Here is a 21,841-nt window from a genome sequence, read left to right as displayed (position 1 = left end):
ACCTGCCTCTTGAGAAATCTGTATGCAGGTCAGGAAGCAACAGTTAGAACTGGACATGGAACAACAGACTGGTTCCAAATAGGAAAAGGAGTATGTCAAGGCTGTATATTGTCAGCTTATTTAACTTATATGCAGAGTACATCATGAGAAATGCTGGGCTGGAAGAAACACAAGCTGGAATCAAGATTGCTGGGAGAAATATCAATAACCTCAGATATGCAGATGACACCACCCTTATGGCAGAAAATGAAGAGGAACTAAAAAGCCTCTTGATGGAAGTGAAAGAGGAGAGTGAAAAAGTTGGCTTAAAGCTCAACATTCAGAAAACAAAGATCATGGCATCTGGTCCCATCACTTCATGGGAAATAGATGGGGAAACGGTGGAAACAGTGTCAGACTTTGTTTTTTTTTTGGGTTCCAAAATCACTGCAGATGGTGACTGCAGCCATGAAATTAAAAGATGCTTACTCCTTGGAAGGAAAGTTATAACCAACCTAGATAGCATATTCAAAAGCAGAGACATTACTTTGCCAACAAAGGTTCGTCTAGTCAAGGCTATGGTTTTTCCTGTGGTCATGTATGGATGTGAGAGTTGGACTGTGAAGAAGGCTGAGCGCCGAAGAATTGATGCTTTTGAACTGTGGTGTTGGGAGAAGACTCTTGAGAGTCCCTTGGACTGCAAGGAGATCCAACCAGTCCATTCTGAAGGAGATCAGCCCTGGGATTTCTTTGGAAGGAATGATGCTAAAGCTGAAACTCCAGTACTCTGGCCACCTCATGCGAAGAGTTGACTCATTGGAAAAGACTCTGATGCTGGGAGGGATTGGGGGCAGGAGGAGAAGGGGACGACAGAGGATGAGATGGCTGGATGGCATCACTGACTCAATGGACGTGAGTCTGAGTGAACTCCGGGAGTTGGTGATGGACAGGGAGGCCTGGCGTGCTACAATTCATGGGGTCGCAAAGAGTCAGACAGGACTGAGCGACTGAACTGAACTGAACTAAACAGATGTGGAGACTAGATTGGAGGGTGGGGAACAGAAGAAGGTGATGGGAAGAGGAACGGCAGTGGGAGAGAGACCCCACCTGAACTTCTTTCTGCTTCCCAGCCCCTTCCTCTGACCTAGGTTGGCCTGGTTATGATACCTGTATTTGCAAGAGTAATACTACTGGGCTTCCCAGGTGGCTCAGACAGTAAAGAATCTGCCTGCAATGTGGGAGACCCCAGTTTGATTCCTGATTTGGGAGGATCCCCTGGAGAAGGGAATGGCAACCCACTCCAGTATTCTTGCCTGGAGAATCCCCTGGACAGAGGAGGCTGGTGAGTTACAGTCCATCGACTTGCAAAGAGTCAGACATGACTGAGTGATAAACACTTTCACTTTTTCACCATTTATAGTTGCTTCCTTTGTGCCAGGCAGTGTTTGGGGTGCTGTCTGTGCTTTTTCTCATTTATGCCTCACGATAACCCTACCAGGTAGGAATGCTTACCACCTGGAATTTATAGATGAGAAAACTTGGGTCAAAGAGGCCAGGTGTCTTGCCCTGGATCACACGGCTGGTAAGCTGCAGCGGCACTACACAGGCAGAGATGTGGCTCATTGTTTTTAACCATGGGTGTCCTGCCCCATGAGATACCACCCCCACGGTTAGCCTGCACTTTCAGGGCAGGATGGAGCTCTGTTGGCTAGCTTCCTGCAGCAGAGGAGAATTGGAGCAGAGGTCCTAGTTAGCACAGACGTGATTTGCCGTGGGTCCCCTTTAAACAAGCTGTGTGGTGCATCTGGAGAGGGTGTGAGGTCTTTGGGAGCATTTGGGATCCCATGGCTGGTCCACCTTTTGGGTCAGAGGAGAAACAGAGCCGGGCCTGGGGCAGGCTGTGATGCTGCGACCCTCCTCTCCATCCACCTCTCACATGAAGGAGCCTCTCAGAAGCCTTGGGGCTTCAGAAACCACTTCCCAATCCAGAGGGGAGCCAAGAAGTCACACTTCGCAGAAGCTAGAGAATGCAGAGGGAGAATGGCTATTACTTCTTTCCCACCTTTCCCACGCTGCCTTTTCTTGAGGGGAATAGGACCCCAGATCTGGGTCAGGGAGCTCTGAAGGGCATCCCAAGGTGGTTAGCACAGGGGCAGTGCTCCCAAAGGCCAGGTAGAGTAGCAGGGTAGACTGACATCTCTGATTTGATTCCCCCAAAGTCACTGGAGACCCCCAGTGAAATTCACCCACTTCTATCCCATGATACAGAACAAAGAGGTTACTTTGCTGAGAGCCAGGAGTGCAGGCTTCTGTGCTGGGCCCTGCCACATCGGGCTGGGCAACCTTGGAAAGGTCCCTCTCCTACTCCTTTTCCCTCACCGGATGGGGTGAGCCCTAAATGCCCCCTCTCCCAGCCCTGGAGTCCAAGTCTCCAGGGTCTGGATGAGCCTGTGGTCCAAGCTGGCTGGCTTCACAGCCCTCTGCAGTCATGGGGGCCCATCCTCTCTCCCAGGGCCACCCTGGAGCCAGGCTAGAGGGCAGGCCAGCGGTTCTGCTCCTGCCCCACCCCCCCAATTCCCCACTTCCCCACTCCCCCACTGCCCCCTTACTGTAGGAGCACACCAGCCCTTCTGGGTTTGCTGTCAGTTGGATAGGGCTGGCTTGCATCTGCAGAAGGGCACTCTAATTTATTTTGCATCATTTTGCATTACCTGGTTCCTGGGCCTCCAGCTTGACATGCAGATTTATGTAAAAGAGACCCGACATGCAAATGAGCCAGGCCTGCCACTTGTTTTAGTAACAGGCAGGGCTGCATCACTGGCTCCTCCGGCCCAGCTGTTCTCCCCACGGCCCATGGATCTCTCAGGCCGAGGTCCGTCTCCCTGCTGCGCTGCCTCTGCTCTGCTCTGCTCAGAGCTCAGGCCAGCTGGGAAGTCAACTTGACAGCGAGGTTAGAAAGAAGAAAGCTCCAACCCTGCTTCCCCAAGGAGTTTCTGGCTATGACCTGTTAGAAGACAGTGGAGAGATAAAGACAAACACCCACAACCGACCAGAGAGAAAGAGGCCAACTGAGAGAACGGTGCACAGGGATTCAAAGGGGCCAGGAAACAGGGCTGCACGTAAAACAAGCATGAACCGAGAGGGACAGGCAGATGGACAAAGAGCAGGCAAAGCACAAAGTCAGAGAGGGGGAGGAGCAAAAAAAAAAAAAAAAAAGCCGGCAGAGACAAGAGACAGGAGAGATGGGGACACAGGAGGGGGTTGTTGATGGAGGGGGCGGACACCAAGCAAGGAACAGATTTCAGAGCTGCTGTGGAGGAAGAATAAGGATATAGCAACAGCCGGGCTGCAGGGAAGAAAAGTGAGGGAGGAGTTGGCGATGATGACAGCTTGACGTTGGGGAGTGGGGAAAAGGAGTCACAGGCGGAAGTGACGGGGGAGACCCTGGGGAGAGACAGGGGAGCCACCCTGTGAGGAGTCCTGACAGCAACTTGGCTGCCACAGGCAGGAGCCGTGCCACCACCTCGTAAACCGATTCCTATCTGCCTAGCTGTATGTGGGCTTCCGTGCTAGCTCAGTAATCAAGAATCCACCTGCCACTGCAGGAGATGAGGGTTCCATCCCTGGGTTGGGAAGATCCCCTGGAGAAGGAGATGGCAACTCACTCCAGTATTCTTGCCTGGAGAATCCCATGGACAGAGGAGCCTGGTGGGCTACAGTCCATGCAGTCTCAAAGGAGTCAGACTAAACAACAACAGCTATTAATACATATATACCTACATATTTATAGAGCACACTTATAAAGCACACAGATATGCAGTGGGTAGAAGAAAACATTCTACAGCCACAAGGCTCTAGAGAGGGAGCTTGAGGGGTTGTCCAGTGTGGCAGTAGCCGCTGTGTGTCCGTCCTCACAGAACCTAGGGAGAATTCACAGCTGGTCACCCCAACCTTCTGGCTGGAGAGCAGCCAACAAGCTGGGTCCAGGCTGTTCCTTGCTTACCTGTCCCAGCCAGCCTCCCACTTCCTGTCCCCTGAATGCACTCGATTTGAGCAAAAGAGTAAGCAAGCAAACAAATTAAAACACAAAGAGGGAAACTGTCGTGCTCCCACAGCCTCTTCTGTAGGGAAATTGACATTGTGGGAGGAGGGAGCGGGCAGAGGCCCTGGGTAGGTGGTCTTGGAACTCTGGCAGGGTGGGAATACTCCCTGGGCTTTTGGATAATCTCCACTTCGGCACTCTGCCCCCACGAGAGCTCCAGGGAGGGGACAGAGGAGGCATTTCTTAAAACCTGAGGTGTCGACACTGAAGGTGTCCTCAGAACCCCTCCAGCCCAACTTCATCATTTCGTGGAAGAGGGCACTGTGGCCCAGAAAGTTCCAGCAGCCTGGTTAGTGTGTAGTCCCCATAGTGTGGGGTTGGGCTAACGGACATTTTTTGTTAAACAACACTTGTTCCCTCCAGATGGTCCCCTTGGCACTGACTGACCTTGCCCTCTATGCCTCTGGGATTCCACTGACTTGCCCATGTCGGGCCTGGATACACACACAGCCCCTTGAAGTGTGGACTGTATTTTTGCCCTGAGACGGGTGAATTTGGTACATATTGTGAAACTTACGGGCGCAGACACTTCTGTGCACTTTTCACCTGTGCTTCAGGAAGACCTAAGGCTCTCTGGGTCACCTTTACCATCTCGCCAGCTAGTACTTGCCAGTCCCCAGCAGATAAAGCCCGCAAATAGCTGAGTCCAATGAAAGTGTCTTGTGAGCCATGGGATTTTCACCTGGCAGAGATCTGCTCTAAGCTGGGGTCTCCAGACACCTGGGTCATCCCCGGAACCCCTCCTTGCCCCTCCTCCCATCTAGGAGTGCAGGTCAGCTCCTCAGACTCCCATCACTGCCTGGGTCTGACTCAGTCTGCTTGGTTCAGCCAGAGGTCATGTGGCTCCACTCCAGGCCCATCTTTTGGGTCAGTTTGGCCAGCCTCATGTGTCACTTCCGTGTTAACCTCTGATTCGGTGGTTTTTAACTTCTTGGAATGAGAGACCCTTTTGGGGACAGGATTAAGGCTATGAAGTCTCTCCCCTCATGCTACTGTTCATGTCCTTGAGACTTTGCATATTGATGTCAGGGAATTCATGGGCTCTCTGAAGCCCACAGTCCAAGACAGACAGACCCAAGGGTCCTGTTGGCAGGAAGCCAGGGTCCCCGGGGAGGGGGGAAAGGCCCCACATCATTTCAGAAGAAACTGAAGCCCTAACAAAGTGACATTTCAGGAGACTTCCCACAGAACGGCTTCTTTCCCTCTTTCCATCTCAGGAGTTCCTTTTCTAGGCAATGTTTTCTTCCTGTTGAAAAGTCAGATCTAAGCTTTACCACTATACCCTAGCTTCATATCGGGCAAGCTGAAATGGCACATAATTCCCAGCTCAGTTCTCCTTCCCCTTGTATTCTCTCCCTCTGTGTCCCTGTCTCCGGCAGCCCCTCCCAGGCAACGCGTGCCCCTGGCCCCGTTTTGCTTTGTCTCAAGCCAGGGCTCAGCTGAGCACCAGACCTTGAGATGGCTCCAGAAGAGGTTCAGGGTAGATGATGCACTCTTGGGGAGTTGAAAGCTTGCTCGTCATGTCACCTCATCATCCAGAGGAGACCATGGATGTTCACAATCTCAAAAAAGGGCCTCTGAGGGCAAGAGTGGGTGGGAGGAGCAGAAAAGCCCTAGGAGAAAGGGAAGGGTGGGCAACCCGACTGAGAATCCCTCTGCAGATTCCAGATCCTGAGTGCTGCCATATCCCCACCCCCATCTCCCCTTTTCCAAAAGTGGGTGATAGAGAAGGCTGTGGACTGCGAACTCTGGGCCTGGCTGGAGATGCCAAGAGGCCTCTGTGTGAAGGAGGAACGATGGGAGGGCTGGAATCTCTGGGGACTAGGGCGGGCTGGGGGCCTGGGAAGATCCTTGTGGAAGGCCCAGGACACAGGGTGGCCAGGACTCAGAAGAGTGAGAGCAGGCACCTCGCCAGAAAGGGGTCCGGCCAGCCTACAGGGTGGCCCAGCCATCCAACGTGCCTTTAGATGGAGAAAGCTGCTTAATCTCCCCCTGGAAATCAGGAAGTTGGAACCCACACAGCTGATTACGGGACCAGAGGAGTGATTTCAGAGGAAAGATGAAAAGAATTAAAGTCAGCTCGGGAGGGAGCAGAGGAGAGAGAGCTGGGAGGTGGGGGCACGTGCTGAGGAGTTTGTCTGCAAAGCCCCTGCACCCTGAGCCCAGCTGGGAGCTCTTGTAGGGGCAGGTGGGGGGCTTTGCTGAGGTGGGGTGTGTGGGTGAGGGTCAGGCCTGTCATGTGGAGGCATTCTGAGGGGTGAGGCTCAAAGCTGAGGGGAACTACCAGGGGTTCTGAAGATCATGAGAGAGCACTGAGAGGAGACCCCCAGAGGCCAGGAATAGAGCCTAAGCCTTGATTTCTAGTCCAGGCAGGGCCCTTGTGTGTGTGATGGTGGTGGTGGGGGTGCTATTGTGTGGGGGTGGGGCCTGGTCCTCTCAACTGTCCCTCTCCTCCAGGCCTGGAAACTCCAGCCCCCAAGTCTTCTGGCTAAGCAGGAAAAAGGACAAGAAAGTGTGTGGTGGGTGGGTTATCTATCCTGACAGAAAGTGTCACCTAGGCCATCCTGGGGCTGAGGGGGCAAAGGCAGGGGCTGTTATCCCAGGAGACCCTGGGTTGAAGGACAAGGACTGTCCTGTAATGGCCTTGTCCTGCTTCAGGTCTAGACAGGAGAGTTGAGGCTGGAGGACAGCTGGGCTCAGGCAGAGCCTCTGGTGACTGCTCTGCTCTGTTGTCTGCCCCAGTCACACACACGCACAAATGCGCACACACACACACACACACACGCACCACTCAACCATACTCGCTTGCTCTCATATTCTCTCTCTCTCTCTCTCTCACACACACACATGCACACTTAAACATACATTTAAATAACTTGCAGACGTATATTAGCAAAAACATTCCATCTGGGCTGGGATTTCTCTCATTGCTTTGAATTCCCCTGAGTTTTAACTTGAAAAAAAAATAGGAAGAGGCAAAGATTTGACTAATGTTGGGTTAAGGTTTTTTTCTTACCCCTTTCTTTCTTGGTTACTGACTGCCAAGAATTTATGTTTGTAAAAGGAAAAGAATTAACTGTGTTGATTAAGAGGCAAACTCCCTGGAAATGTTCCCTCTTAACCCTTTGGTGCCCTCTCAGCAAGCGATGCTGGGATTTTCAGGTCCAGGGCTTCACAACCTTCCAGGGCGCTGGTACTCCCCAAAGGGAACTTACGGAACGGAGGCAGGCTGTGCCCTTCTGCTGTGCGAATGTGTGTGTGGAGGAGCAGATGTGTGGGCAAGTGTTGTGAGAGTTTGTGTGTGCGCGTGGGTGCTGTGAGTTTGTGTGTGCACGTGTGTGAGTGTGCAAGTGTGGGAGTGAGTGTGGTGACCACATGTCTGTCCATCAGTAGATGTGGGATGTGCTGGGCATCCCTGCCTCCCTCTGGCTGTGTAGTAAAACGCCAGGAAGGTGGGGGACCTTCAGCTTGACCGAATTAAGGGGGGGCTACGATCTAGCAGGGGTAGGGGGGCCGAGGGGTTGGGGGTGGGGAGGTTTTAGCTGAGGAAGCAGGTTCTTTCCTGATATCTAGCAGCTGTTACCACGAACTGACCACGGCCAAAGCCAAGCCTGGCTCAGTGTCCTTGTGTGGGGAACAGGGGGTGGGGGAATTCTCTCCTCTTTCCATCTCAGCCTAAGCACCCACCAAAGGTGTTCCCTCCCTGTTCTCCTTCCACAGCTCCCCCAGCCCTTAGGAAGAGCCTGGGCTGCATGGCTCCCGAGCTTATCCTCTGGGATAGGGCGGCCCTGGAGCTGGGACTGAGGGCTCTGGCTGGAGAAAGGATGTTGTAGGGAGAAAGAGGAGCAAAGAAAGGAGAGCTCCTTAGAAGCTCTGAGCCTCATGCATATACATCCAACCATACAGAGCTACTGAGCCCTCTACCTGGCCTCACTCCTCCCAGACTTACCTGGACAGACCTTCTGTCCCTCTGTTGTTTAGCCAATTCCTACTTGTTTTTCACGTCTTAGATGTCCGCCCCTCCAGGAGGCCTCCCTTGCTCCCGTCCTTGCATGACAGCCCCCTGGGCACATAGGCACTCTCCACCTGGTATCATCCTCACATCCTCTTATCAGTTTGTCCCTGGACCCCGCACTCCTTGAGGACAGAGACGTTGTCTTCTTTATCTTGAATTCCCTGTGCTTAGAACCATGCTGGCACCCAGCATTGGCTCAGTTAAGGCTCACCCCCTTGAATTTAAGGCCCTTGATTGCTGAAATCAGTGTTAGTCACTCCACACGCTGTGATCTAGATCGCCTTGTACACACACCCCTGCTATGACACTTATCATAAGACCCTAGACTAATCTGCACACGTATTTGACCCTCTTAATTTTCTGTGAGTTCTGCAGAACAAAAATTTCGTCGTAGTCATCCCCAGGACCCAGCACAGCATCAGACAAATAATAAAGGCCCAATAAATGTCAAATGAATGAAAGGGTAACTGAATGCATGATAAAGATCCAAGAACGTATAGAGAGAGACTGATGTAGCTATAAAGATCATTAAGGGCTAGAGTGCAGAGGGGAGACTGTGCTATCAGAGCAGGGTGGAAGGAGAGAAGGGAAACATTAATCGAGCATTTAATGTGTGCCATAGCCCCCAACACTGCACCTGGCACCCAGGGGTGGTCATTTCAGTGTATCATCTCCATCTTGTGAGGCGGGTACTTCCCTCATTTGACATATCAGGAAATTGAAACAAAGAGAGGTTAGGTGGCCCTTGCCCAGGGTCACCCGCTGTACAGATTCGGCTGGGATTCAAACCCAGAGAAATATGCTTCTCCCACTGGGCCATGGTTCACAAAGGAGGTGAGTTTTTAAGCAGTTTTGAAAGATGAGAGGGGCATGGCTTTGTAGAAAAGGATTGCAAGCCCAGGCAGGTGGAAGACTGAGGGTTCCTAGGATTAATGCTGGCTAGCTTGTCCCATGAATTTACATAAGCTACTGTGTGTCCAGGAAGCAAGGGGAGACCCAACATGACAAGGGAAGGTGCAACCGTGGAGAAGGCAGCAGAACAGAGAGCAGCCCAGGGAGGCTTTCAAAAATAGATCTGAAGCCCAGCTTTGAAAAGGCAATGGGTGGAAACTGTCAAAAGGAGCCAACACAGATGTAGGACTTATCGGGTGGCAAATGCTATGCTGAGCACATATGAACACATTTAATCCTTGCAGCAAGGCTCTGAGGTGGATCCTGCTATGATTCCCATACACTGGGGAGAGTGGAGACCCAGAAAGGATAAGTAAGCTGCCCCAGGTCACAGGACTGGTTAGGGTAGACCTGGGATTTGAACCCAATCTGATTCCAGAGTTGGTACTCATGGCCACTGAACTAAGGAAGGTGAGCAGGGATATGGAGGTCCCTCAACCTGGACAGTCAACGTAAGTCACACTGGCAGGCCACCAGGAAGTATGATCTGGATCTGGTTGGAGGGTTGTTGTTCAATCACTAAGTCATGTCCAACTCTTTGCAACCCCATGGACTCCAGCACTCCAGGCTTCCCTGTCCTTCACTATCTCCCGGAGTTTGCTCAAACTCATATCCACTGAATGTGTGTTGCCATCTCATTCTTTGTCTCCCCCTTCTCCTCCTACCCTCAATCTTTCCCAGCATCAGGTCTTTTCCAATGAGTTGGCACTTTGCATCAGGTAGTCAGATTACTGGAGCTTCAGATTAGTCCTTCCAATGAATATTCAGGGTTAGTTTCCTTTAGGATTGACTGGTTTGATCTCCTTGCTATCTAGGGAACTCTCAAAGAATCTTCTCCAGCACCACTAAAAAGCATCATTTCTTTGGCACTCAGCCTTCTTTATGGCCCAACTCTCACATCCGTATGTGATTACTTTGATGTACTATGATTACAAGCCATAGCTTTGACTAGACAGACCTTTGTGGGCAAAGTGATGTCTCTGTTTTTTAATATGCTGTCTAGGTTTGTTATGGAAAAGGCGACGGTACCCCACTCCAGTACTCTTGCCTGGAAAATCCCACGGATGGAGGAGCCTGGTAGGCTGCAGTCCATGGGGTCGCGAAGAATTGAACACGACTGAGTGACTTCACTTTCACTTTTCACTTTCATGCATTGGAGAAGGAAATGGCAACCCACTCCAGTGTTCTTGCCTGGAGAATCCCAGTGATAGGGGAGCCTGGTGGGCTGCCATCTATGGGGTCGCACAGAGTCGGACATGACTGAAGCAACTTAGCAGCAGCAGCAGGTTTGTTATAGCTTTTCTTGGAAGGACCAAGTGTCTTTTAATTTTGGGACTGCAGTCACCATCCATAGTGATTTTGGAGCCCAAGAAAATGAAATCTGTCACTGCTTCCACTTTTCCCCATCTATTTGCCATGAAGTGATGGGACTGGATGCCATGATCTTAGTTTTTTGAGTATTGAGTTGGAGGGTAAGAGAGGTCAAGTTAAAGGAAAGATGCAAATCTCAGACTAGTGAGTGAGGACATCATTTCAGACTGGGGAACACTTAAAAGGGGTGGGGGGTGGACAGGGACAAAGTCTCTGATGATCTAAACCTTCTCCATGCACGTGGAGAACTTTGCTTCAAGGACTCTGGGGTTCATCACCCCTGTCGCCAGCCCCCTGGAGGGAAGCCCCAGAGGGCTATGATGATGTGGGTTATTCCCGGGGTACTCTCCCTGGAGAACTCTAACCTACTTCCTCTCCACCCTCCCCTACCTGTGAGCAGGGGAGTCGAGCCAGAGATGGCGAGTGGGCCCACCCTGGGTTCGCCCTTGTTCCCGCTGGATGCCTGCTGCCCGGGGCACTGGGCCTTCTCCTCTTCTCCATTCAGGCCAGGAGCCTGGCAAAGGGGACTTGCAGCCTCCTGGTAACTCAGCTCTGACGTCTCCTGATTAGAGGGCTTCTTCCCTCTCCCAGTCATGTTCCTTTGTGGTCTGGGTGGGTGTCACTGCACAGGCCAGCCCATGCCTCTGCCCAGAGCATCCAGAGACACTTGGGGAGAGGGCAACAGCCAAGCTGTGGTCTGAGGGGAGATTATGACTCCTCCACTGTCCTGGTCTTGTGGTTTTGGGGGGCTGGCTCTTTTTGAAGGGGAGTACTTTGTATCAGAACACCAAGAGCTGTTCTCTTGAATACCCATGTTCAAGAAATGCTTTCTGTCCAGCTTTGGAACTTTGAGTCTGGAGGGAACCAGCATCCTGGAATCCCCCCATGACTTCTCTTACAGCCCCTGCAGATCAGCTGTCAGCCATCTTCTTCCTCCTCTCCACTGGGCAGAAAAATCATCTTAAAGCATATCTTGGAAAGTTCCTCTCAAACCTTTACCTTGGTACCACACCTTATAGTCACCAAACATTCTCGCATCCTTGGCCCATGGGACCCTCCTCATATCAGCCCTAAAAGGCAGGCAGCTCAGAGATTATTAGGCCCATTTTACAGATGAGGAAAACGAGGTCACCTTGTGGTGAGTCATGCTGGCCCCACTGTTAGATTTTTAGGCAGTGGGATCAGAAGGCAGTCTGGGAGGGGAGGGGCTGGGTTCGAGATCCATGCCAACCAAAGAGATGGGATTGGAGAGATGAGTGATCACAGGTCTCTCTGTGTCCAGAAAGGTCCACCTTGAGTCACCTGCCTTTCTCTGACCAAGACACCAGCAGCTTTCCCGCAGAGTGATGGTGAGTCAGCTCCCAGCCTCTCTCAGCCAGGCCCTCCTCCTGGCTTTCGTAGCATCTGACTCAAGCATCTGTTTCAGGTAGGCAGTATCTGTGGCGCCTTCTGGTGTAAAGCCCACAACTAAACAAGAGGAAACATTTGAGAACTATTTGTGAATAAAGGACACCAGGAGCAGCGTTCAGGCTCTTCAGAGAAAAGAGATGCCCAGTCTCGATGGGCGGCAGCTATGGCCATCCACAGTCACATAACAGCATCACCATGACAGCCTGCATTGCTTTAGCACCACTTCTGAAGCGCTTCAAGCACTTTCAGCTTTATTAGGCTATTTGATCTCATAAAAGTCCCACAAATGGGTGGTGATAGTTACTATAACCATTTTATGGATGAGGAAACTGAGGCCTAGAAAGGTGTTAAGTGATGCACCCAAGGCCTTACAGCAAGGGAGTGGGGAAAGAGGGCTGGGTCTGTCTTGTCTTTAGAAGTTTCTCTAGGGGTTCTGTTTCTGGGACTCCCTTTTGGTGTCTACATTCCTATGAAGTAAGGTGTGGACAGAGGAGGTGACTGGCAGCAGGCTCAGAGACTCTTCCTGTGCAGGATCACTGAGAAACAGTGAGTCAGGCTCCCTGATATTGAAGTCAGTTTCCTCTTTCACTTCCCCAAACAATTGTTGGGGAGTGAGCTCACTTGTTGATCCTCAGAGTGGAGCTGAGGGTACCTGCGCAGCTGCCCCTGAAAGGTTTGATAGTTGTGGTGATCTTAAAAAGAGGCTAGTGCTCTTGCCTTGGGACTCCAGCCCTCCTGACCCAGCAGGGCCCCAGCCAGGGGAAGGCATCTGGCTAGCCCTGTGTGTGGCCACAGACTCAACACTTGTTTTCTGACCTCCAATACTGTTCCCATTCAATCCTGTCCACGGCTGAGCTTCCTAAAGCTCTCCCCTATTCTCACAAATTGTCAAGGGAGTCCCATTTCTTCCAGCCTCAGTTTGGCCTTCAAGACCCCACCCCATCAAGTTCCACAGTGTCTCCCCAGCCTTCGCTCCTCTGCCTTGTCCTTCTCTATAAAACCCTGTCTTCAGTCAAGACTGTAGGGCTTGTCTTGACATGTTTTGTGTTTTCCCAGCTCCACAGTGGACTGTGATATTATTCCCTTTGTCTGGAAAGCCACTCCTACTCTCTCTGCTGGATTTTTATCCATCTTTCAAAACCTTTGATGAATGTGATCTGTTTCATGAGGCCTTCCTTGATCGCACCAACCAGGAAGTGCTCTCTCCTTCCTGGGATGTCTCACTTGGTGTACAGGTGTCTATACAAGCAATTCTCTATGTGTTGTGGGGATGGTATAAAGCCTTGGATGTTTGTAAAACTTTAGAGATTGCAGAATTCTGCAATACCCCTTGTGCATGCGTGTGTGTTTGGTGTGTATGTTTATGAGAGATGAGCACAGTTATGTACAACACCTGAACACAACAAGAGATTGGACCCTTACTGGGTTTTGAATGTGTCAATCACTTCTGCTCAGCCAATGAACAGAAAGCCAGATGTATCCCCCAGAGGAGAAAGAACCCTAGCTATAAAATCCATAAACACTTGGAGGAAGAAAAAATAGAGAGAAGGAGAAAGTGAACAATATGTATTGATCACTCTGTATTCCAGGCACAGAGTCAGAGAGGAGACTTCATATGAACAAACGAGCTCACTTAAGGCTCATAATAGCTTTTAGAGGTGGGGATTATTGGCCTCATTTTGTGAATATGTGCCATTGAGGGTCAGGGTCTTCAGGAAATAGACTCTGAGAGGAAGGCTGTGTGCAGAAAGTTAATTGGTGACTGTTCATGGAACAAGCCCTGAACAGAAACAGGCCTGGGCTGAGGGAGAGGTTGAATGGCACTGACATTGCCATGAAGTCTCAGGTGCTCCCATGGGGCTGCTAAAGCTTGGATGAACCTTCAGAGATGTTCCCCCATCTAGGCAATGGGGCTGGGTCATTGCACCCCTAGGAAGGGACATAACTCAGGCAAGACTGCTCCCTGCAGCTGAGGGCATTTCCTGGGGAGGGCCAGCACCATCTGCATGCACCATTCTGGACTTGAGAAATGCCTGCCCTGCACACACACAGCACTACTGGCAAGTGGGAGGATTAGGGACTGAACTCAGGCCCATGCTTTGTCCTAGGGCACCATGTGACTTTCAGTCCATCTCAGAATTCAGCTTGGCCACCCTGTACCCAAGAGGCACCTTCAGGAAGGCCATGCCCAGAAAGTCCCCTGTGAAGAGAACAGTCTCCCTTTTTGGGAAGGCTCAGTAGATCTAGGGTCAAATAATTGCAGTGAGAAGGTAGGTAATATTGATCAGTTACTGATGTTTTCTGATTCTCACACTTTGGAAACTTTGATGGTGGAATACGAGTGTAATATCCAAAGTATGTCACAAACAGGAAAAACACCCAGGACAGTCAGAGGGCTGGCAGGATGCATCCCAGCTGAACATGAACCAGACCTGGTGGGCTCTGGAGGACAGGACTGCAGCTCTCCCCCAATGCCATGTGCTGGGAAATAACCTGGGGAGGGCTTTCTTCAGAAAACCAAGCTGAGAGAGGCAGGTCATTTGATTGAACTCAACATCTGGCTCAGCATCTGAGATGCATGTAGTAATCTCTGCTGTAAGTTTCTCCTTTTGCAAGGACCATGTCTTACTCAGCTCTGTGTTTTCTGAACCTGGCATGGGAAAATTTGTTACATGAAATCTGAATGATCCTGGGCAAGACCCCACCCTGCTCTATGCCTCAGTGCCCTCATCTATACATGAGAGGTTTCCCAACCCTGTTTCTCCTTGAAATGGAAGAATCTGGTGAAGCCTCCTTAGGAGAAGGGAGGTGAGGGGGCCGCGTCCAGGGCCTCCAATCCTGCTTTACCCAGAGCAACTCCCCTTGTATTTGTTTATGCATCCATACGGTTTCACTTAAACTGGCATTCCTCAGCTAAAAACAAAGCCTGGGAACCACCGGGCTGCCTATGATATCTGAGGTCCTTTATACACAGCTCTGACATATGTGTGGATGTGAGTGAGCAGATGAACAAATGAACTAATGAATGAGTGAATTAATGAACTCTTGGTATACCTAGCTAACGTAGGCCAGTCCCTGGCCACACCATTCTTAGAGCAGCTGGCTAGCCACCCTGTGAAGTTTGGAAAGAGACACAGGGCTTTCCTGATGTTCTGTCAATTGTAGGAGTCTGTCTGTCTCCTCCACGGCTGTGGATGAGGCCTCCTCCCTGCAGATCCCTTGGATGCCACCCGGTCTGGGCTGTACTCATCTTTGACTCTCCTAATATGTTGACTCAGCTGAAAGAGATACTGACAACAGCTGTGCGAGTCACTGGCTGGTCTGGCGAAAGCATCCTTAGGTTTTCTCAGTGTGTGTCCCAGGGTGTGGCACTGCGTCTGCTTGTTTCAGCTCCCTTCCCTCCTAGGGAAATGGCTCCGAATTTTGGCCTTGCCCCCGTCCCACCATCTCTCCTTTCCTTTCTTCCTCTAAGTCAGTGGTTCCTAATCCTGACTGCATGGATGGGAATCGCCTAGGGAGACTTAAAAATTACTGATGCCCAGAGATTCTGATTTCTTGCTTTGGGGTGTGGCCTTGGCAATAGAAGTTGAAAAAGCTCCCCAGGTGATTCTAATATCCAGCCAACGTTGAGAACGACTGGTCTGAGGACGTGGACCAGGACTCCCAGACTCAGCTGAAACCGTTTCTAGCCATGGGGTACAGATGTGTACTGCAGCTGGGGAGGAGTGGGGCCCAGGTTTCTCTCAGCAACGGAGAGGTAATTGGAAGTGGAAAGAAATACACAATGCCACCCTTGCCCCACTAACCTAGCGCTGAGTCCCATGGGAGGAGAGGCCTCAAAGGAAGCTGAAGGGGCTATTCTCATAAAGGGTCCTATGAGGTTCAGGCAGGTCAGTGCTGTTTGGGGTCCGGGTGACAGGGTGTGACCACATGGGGGAGGGGCACAGGACACTGTGAAGCTCAAGTGGACAGAGGACACCAGGTGGGCAGTTCATCCCTTTTGAGGGAGCTTTGGGACAGTGCCCTGGGCATGGGTGGCAGCGTTTTCAGAAGGCCTGCTGGCAGCAAGTCCCACTCTGGGGTGACTGTGGGCTGCACAGCATCAGAGAGCAAACAGGGTTGGGGGAACAAAGCTTTGGTGAGATATGGGGTCTACTCCCCATGACAGTCCTGCTGATAAGCACATGTGGGGTGCTCCCAAGGGGCCCCCTGAATCACAGAGTGAACCTATGGCAGACAGGATCGAACAGCAGTAAAATCTGGTCGTTTTCATGGGTGGGAATCCATGTGCACTTGTGGGATGGTGAGGTCTGAGGACACTACAATCTTGAAGCTGTCTGGTGGTGGAGTGACCAGGTACAACAGAGGGGGACCAGAGGAGCAGACTTTGTGACCTGCTCTGAAAAGGCCCCCTGGGTGGATCAGTCCCCCCAACAGCTTTCTCTCCAGTGCTCACATCTGATCAGGGTCTTCTCAACTCATGGCTTTTCTGCATACATGTTCTCAATGGGAATTATGTGCTTTACTTCCTGTGCAAGTTCTTTCTCTGTCTCTTGAAATCACATTTTCTCCTCAACTAGAAAACCTCTTTAATTGTTAGCAGGAGCTGAGGTTCGGTTCCTTGCATGGACAATATCATTAAACACTGGAAAATAAACAAACTGGAAAAGTTTAAGACATTTTCGAACCCTTTGCTTCCCAGAGGGCGTCTGGCGCCCTGAGCAGGACAAGGTTCTGCTGGCCTGGGTTTATATTGTGTTGATGACTTGACCCCTCCAGCTGTGAGAAGCCAAACTGACAGCGGCTTGTTTTTACTAAACTTCCCAGGATTGCAAACTTGATTCAGGAGGCATTTGCACTGATTTGCGCTGAGGTCTCCAGTGACCGCGCCAAGCTTCCTCCGCGGGCAGAGTGCATGATGGGAGTGGCCAGTGGTCCCCGGAGCTGACAGCTGGTGTAAACCATCTCAGTCCTCTGCAGCTATTCCACAGGGGCCAGGGAGGCGAGGGAAACTGTGGGAGGGGTTGGTGTGTGAGAACATTTCTTCCCATCTTGCTGAAATGTGAGTCTAATGAAATGATAATGAGGTTGTGGCCTTTAAGCTCCATTGAGCTTCTTGCGCATTGTAATTTTACCCAGAGTGGGGCCAGTTTTTGAAATGATTAAAACTATCGATTCCTAGGCCTGTGTGGCTTGAATCTGAATTCATTACAGGCCCAGAGGTGAGGGATAAACATTTCTCCCTGGTTCAGCTGGGAAACAGACCCCATCTTGTCTGAGTCTCCTGCCCGCCCACCCAGCTCTCCAGCAGACCTCTGGAAGCGCAACTAACTGGTATGGGAACCTCTGGCAGTGTTGGCAGACAGACGAAAAATAGGACCCAGCGTCCATAGAGGGACAAGTTATTAAACTCCCAACTGGGAGTCCCAGACCGTTTTCTGGGACCTCTCCCTCATGTTGGAGGAGGAAAGCGCTCAGTGTTTAGTCTCGGTGATATTTTCTTACTGACATTATAAGTGAAATGTCTTTTCTGTGGAAAGAAACACAGAAACCCTCCAAAGTTTGACCCAGAAGAATCCTGGAAGGAGAAACTCCAGCCGGAAGGGTGGCTGACAATGTGGGGTGAACTTGGACCTCCTGAGCCCCATCTTTCTCAGGATAAAATGAGGGGTTTCTCTCTCTGATTTTTGTTATCACCACTGTTCTGGTTCACAAGAGCATAAGGTGACTCTCTTCAAGTTGAAACAGGTTGGCGTCTTAAAAAATAACCTTACTTTGAAAATGGTTTCTCCAAAAATTAAGAAATAGAACTAACATATGATCCAGCAATTCCACTTCTGGGTATTTATCCAAAGGAAATGAAAACATTAATTCAAAAAGATATATGCACCGTCATGTTCATAGCAGCATTATTTATAATAGCCAAGCCATAGAAACAACCCAAGTGTCCACTGGTAGATGAATGGATAAAGAAGATGTGGTATACATGTATACAGTGGAATATTATTGAGCCACCTAAAAAAAAGTGAGGGCATTATGGTAAGTGAAGTCAGACAAAGAAAGATAAATACTGTGTGATCTCGCATGTATGTAGAATCTAAAAACAAACAAAGATCAAAACAAAAAAAAAAACAACTGGATGAAGGGGATCAAAAGGTACAAACTTTCAGTTATAAAATACATAAATTATGGAATGTAATGTACAGCGTGGTGACTATAGTTAACACTGTGTTGCATATTCAAAAGTTGCTAAGAGAGTAGACCTTAAAAGTTTTCATCACAGGAAAAAAAATTGTAACTGTGAGGTGATGGATATTAACTAGATTCATCATGGTGATCATTTCACAGTATATACAAATATTAAATCATTATGTTGTACATCTGAAACTAATATATGTCAATTGTATCTCAATAAAAAGTAATCTTAAACTATTAAACTAAATAATCTTAATCTAAACCATTAAAGGAGGCCAAGTGAAGTGAAGTGAAAGTTGCTCAGTTGTGTCCGACTCTTTGTGACCCCATAGACTGACTATACAGTCCATGGAATTCTCCAGCTCAGAATACTGGAGTGGGTAGCCTTTCCCTTCTTCAGGGGATCTTTCCAACCTAGGGATCAAACCCAGGTCTCCCACATTGCAGGCAGATTCTTTACTCCTGGGGAAGCCCCAAAGGAGGCCAAAAAGAAAATTACAGAAAATGTCAATAGCATAAAGATAGTCATGCTTCTTAAGTATGGGTGTCTTCTACCAAAGTGCTGTTCTTAGCTCTGTTCTTGTCTTAAGGACTAAAGCAATTTATATACACTTGGCCCAGCTCCCTGCCTGTGTCCATGTGGGGGCTGCCATATTAAAACTGGTCAATCTGCCATCTTAATCTCCTTTCTGACAAGCCTAAGAGATCACATTTTAATGGCCCACCTGGGGCCTCCCAGGCATGTGGAGGTTTGGTCTGAGGAGCAGGAGTTCTCCACCACAGTGTGGGGGTGGTGTGAATGACTCAAGGAGACAGTTGGGGTGCTGTCCTCCACATGGGGGCAAAGCAGCCTGGCAAAAAGTCCCCTTGACCCCATCCTCTCCTTTTTTTTTTTAACAGCCTCATTGGGCAGTCGTGGCCATAAAATACACATCAATCATTATATTCAGACTGAAGCATCAAGGTCTGCCTTCAAGGTCACACACACCGTGAGCATGTCCATTTTGGAAATGGTGTGATACATTTCCAGTTTTCCTGCTCACCTTTTTACAAGTAAGCATCACTCTCCTGAAGCTCTCTCTATGCCAGGCGAGGGGCATGCCCTTCCTCTGGGTGTGCATCTGGGGTTCCCCCATCTCATCTTTTTTCTCTGTATGGCCACCACTATACTATGGACTCCTTGAAGGCAGGGTTTCATTTTATTCCCTTTTACATCTCATGGCCCAGCACTGTGTCTAGCCCAAAACATACCTGGGCAGATGATTGTTGACTGAATGAATGAGGGAAAGAATCCATGATGGAGGTCATTTGTCATTTAATTCTCAGGACAACGTTGTGAGCCAAGCAGGGCAGGAATATGAGCTCTAATTTCCTGGAAAAAAAAAACAACAACGGAACTCCAGGAGGAAAGGGCCTTGGTTAAGGTCACCCGACTCCTGGAGTTGGCACCAGGGCTGTGCTGCAGTCTGGTAGCTCAGAGAGGGTTGCGTTTTGCTGCCCACACCCGCTTGCTCTGGGACTTCTGAGCTACCCGTTCAGTCTTTCCTGGAGAGCCTCCTACACAGGTGGTTCCCTGGGCGGTTCAGATCAAGTTCCCCTTTTATTTTCTCCCCCTGCCCCACCCCCGGCACCTGGGCTTTTGAAAGATTAGGCCTAGCAAATGAACTGCAATTATGCAGTAATAATGATTCCATTTTCTCATTTTTATTAATAAAACACATATGCGATGTGCCACTCAGAGCATTCTGTGGAGAGAAAACGAGTTTCCCCACCAGGTGAATAAAATTTCACCCAGAGGCAGACAGTTCACAAACCACCTTCTGGTCTGGGAATCGTGGGCGCTGCACTTGACAGCCCAGTCGCTGGGCCTCTGCCGCTAAGCCAGCCGCCTGCCCTGAGTCTCTGAAGTTGGAGGAGACCATTTCAGCTGCTCCCGGCTTGCCTTGCTGTCCCTGCTGGAATCAGCAGACCCTGACTTTTGGAGAAGCGTTACTGCGATGTGTCAGCTGCTCCGGCAGAGCCAAGAGTGATGTATTCCAAGACCTGTCAGGAGAAAGGGTTTACGGTCAGTTAGGAACTGTAAACTCCCTCCCAAGGAATTGCCCATGGAATTTTAATACTGTCTCCCTCTGTCTGGGCACTTCTGCCACTCTTGGCCTGCTCCTCAATGCATATGGAGCAGGGTTCAGGTCTGAGGGTTCCTTGGAAGGGTACACGGTTTCCCTCCATCCAAGTGTCACAGCTGGAAATGGGAGGCGAAGTGCAGACAGGACTTGGGCCTTGCTGCCGCCTCGGGCCTTGGCAAGGCCCCCTGCCGTTCATTCTCCCCACTCCCTCCCCTTTCTCGGAGCAGGAGTGAGGCCCAGCACAGGCCCGAAGCAGCCAGAAGTGGAACTCTAGCCTGGCTCCTCCTTCTGCCTTTATTTAGGCAACAAACTCTGAGGGCCTCCCTCACGAGGGCCCACTGTGCACTGGGCAGGGAGCTAGGAGCTGGAGCAGTCAGGGTTCACGGTCCCCGTCCCCATGACCCTCGCTGCTGCTATTCAATTCTAATCACCTACAGAAAGATGAAACAGGAAAAAAGGGAGAAATAAGAGAGAAAATTGCCGGAGGAAGAGTATAGTCAGGAACGGCCCAAAGAGGAAGTGAAATAGAAAACTATGGGACCTCCCTGGTGGTCCAGTGGTTAAGAATCCACCTTCTAATGCAGGTTATGGGGGTCTGATCCCTGGTTGGGGAACTCAGATCCCACAAGCCATGGAACAACAAAGCCCCTGCGCTGCTGGCAACTACCCATCCCGTCTGTTTTAGAGACTGTGCTCCACAACCAGGAAGCCCCCGCACGCCACTGTGAAGACCCAGCACAGCCCCCCTCAACCCCCCGCAAAAGAAAAACCCAGCAGACTGTCAAAAAATTTTTTAAAAAAAGAAAACCATGAATGGTTTGGGAAGCCCAAATCGGCCCCTTCCTACAAAATGGCTCAATCTTCCACGTCTCTCTGCAAGGAAACTCATCTTCAAATTTATGCTGATAGCTCCGAAGTCTGTGTTTCTTGGTATCAGAAACACCAACACCCGCCCCCCGCCCCCGACCCCCATATCCAACTATCTTTACCTGGAGGTTGCAGAGGCAACTCATCCATGACCACACTCACTATCTCCCATCAGCTATATAATTATACTTTCTGATTTCCTTTTCCTTCTCCTTCTCCGCTGAACAGTCTGAGGCTAGTCCTCATGTGTGGGTTTATGTCAGTGGCCCCAGATCCCAGTACAGCCCATGGTACGTGGTAGGCGTCCAGGAATATTTGTTGCAAAACAATCATCCTACTTCATAGAAAAGTCAGCTTCTATAGTATCTGTTTTCCTAGTTTTCCCTTGTAACTCTTCTCATCTCTTTCTCCTCAAGGAGTGACCATCCTGTGGCTACAACTCTCAAGACTGTTGTTTTAGCAAAACCCAAATGGAACTGGTGAGATTTCTTCATCCCACAGGGAACTCTTTGACCATTGGGGTTGGGGGGGTTGGGTTGGAAGGGGGTTGTCAGGACTTGCCTTTGTATCCTAAGTCTTCCAGCCCAAGGCTGGATTTGCATATGTTAATATGGAGCACTGGAGCCGGTTAATGAGAAGCAGTGGGCCATGTGGGTGAGCGGAATTCCTCAGAGTATTTTTTTCAGATGTCTTAATTCACTCTCTTTGTTGTATTTCGGCAGATCCAGGTGTTTGGATTGAGTTGGTCCTGGTCCCTGCTCCCCTCCCCCAAATCTCTGAAATCACAGATTTTTGTCCAAAGGGTGATGTGGGGGTGTAGCACTC

General features: G+C 50.1%; 2 long non-coding RNA genes across 2 annotated transcripts; both read left to right on the top strand.

The window, feature by feature from the left end:
* Positions 1-14,674: 14,674 nt before the first annotated feature.
* LOC129643779 (uncharacterized) lies at positions 14,675-17,007 on the top strand. Its single transcript, XR_008710498.1, has 2 exons — positions 14,675-15,718; positions 16,656-17,007. It is a non-coding gene; the product is annotated as an uncharacterized LOC129643779 (long non-coding RNA).
* Positions 17,008-19,964: 2,957 nt separating this feature from the next.
* On the top strand, positions 19,965-21,841 carry LOC129643777 (uncharacterized). The gene is made up of 3 exons (XR_008710496.1): positions 19,965-20,088; positions 21,433-21,495; positions 21,739-21,841. It is a non-coding gene; the product is annotated as an uncharacterized LOC129643777 (long non-coding RNA).

The sequence above is a fragment of the Bubalus kerabau genome, chromosome 2, assembly GCF_029407905.1.
Source record: "Bubalus kerabau isolate K-KA32 ecotype Philippines breed swamp buffalo chromosome 2, PCC_UOA_SB_1v2, whole genome shotgun sequence".
In the NCBI taxonomy this organism is placed as follows: Eukaryota; Metazoa; Chordata; class Mammalia; order Artiodactyla; family Bovidae; genus Bubalus; species Bubalus kerabau.
Note: the sequence above shows the minus strand (reverse complement) of the source record. Positions and strands in the feature narration are given on the sequence as shown.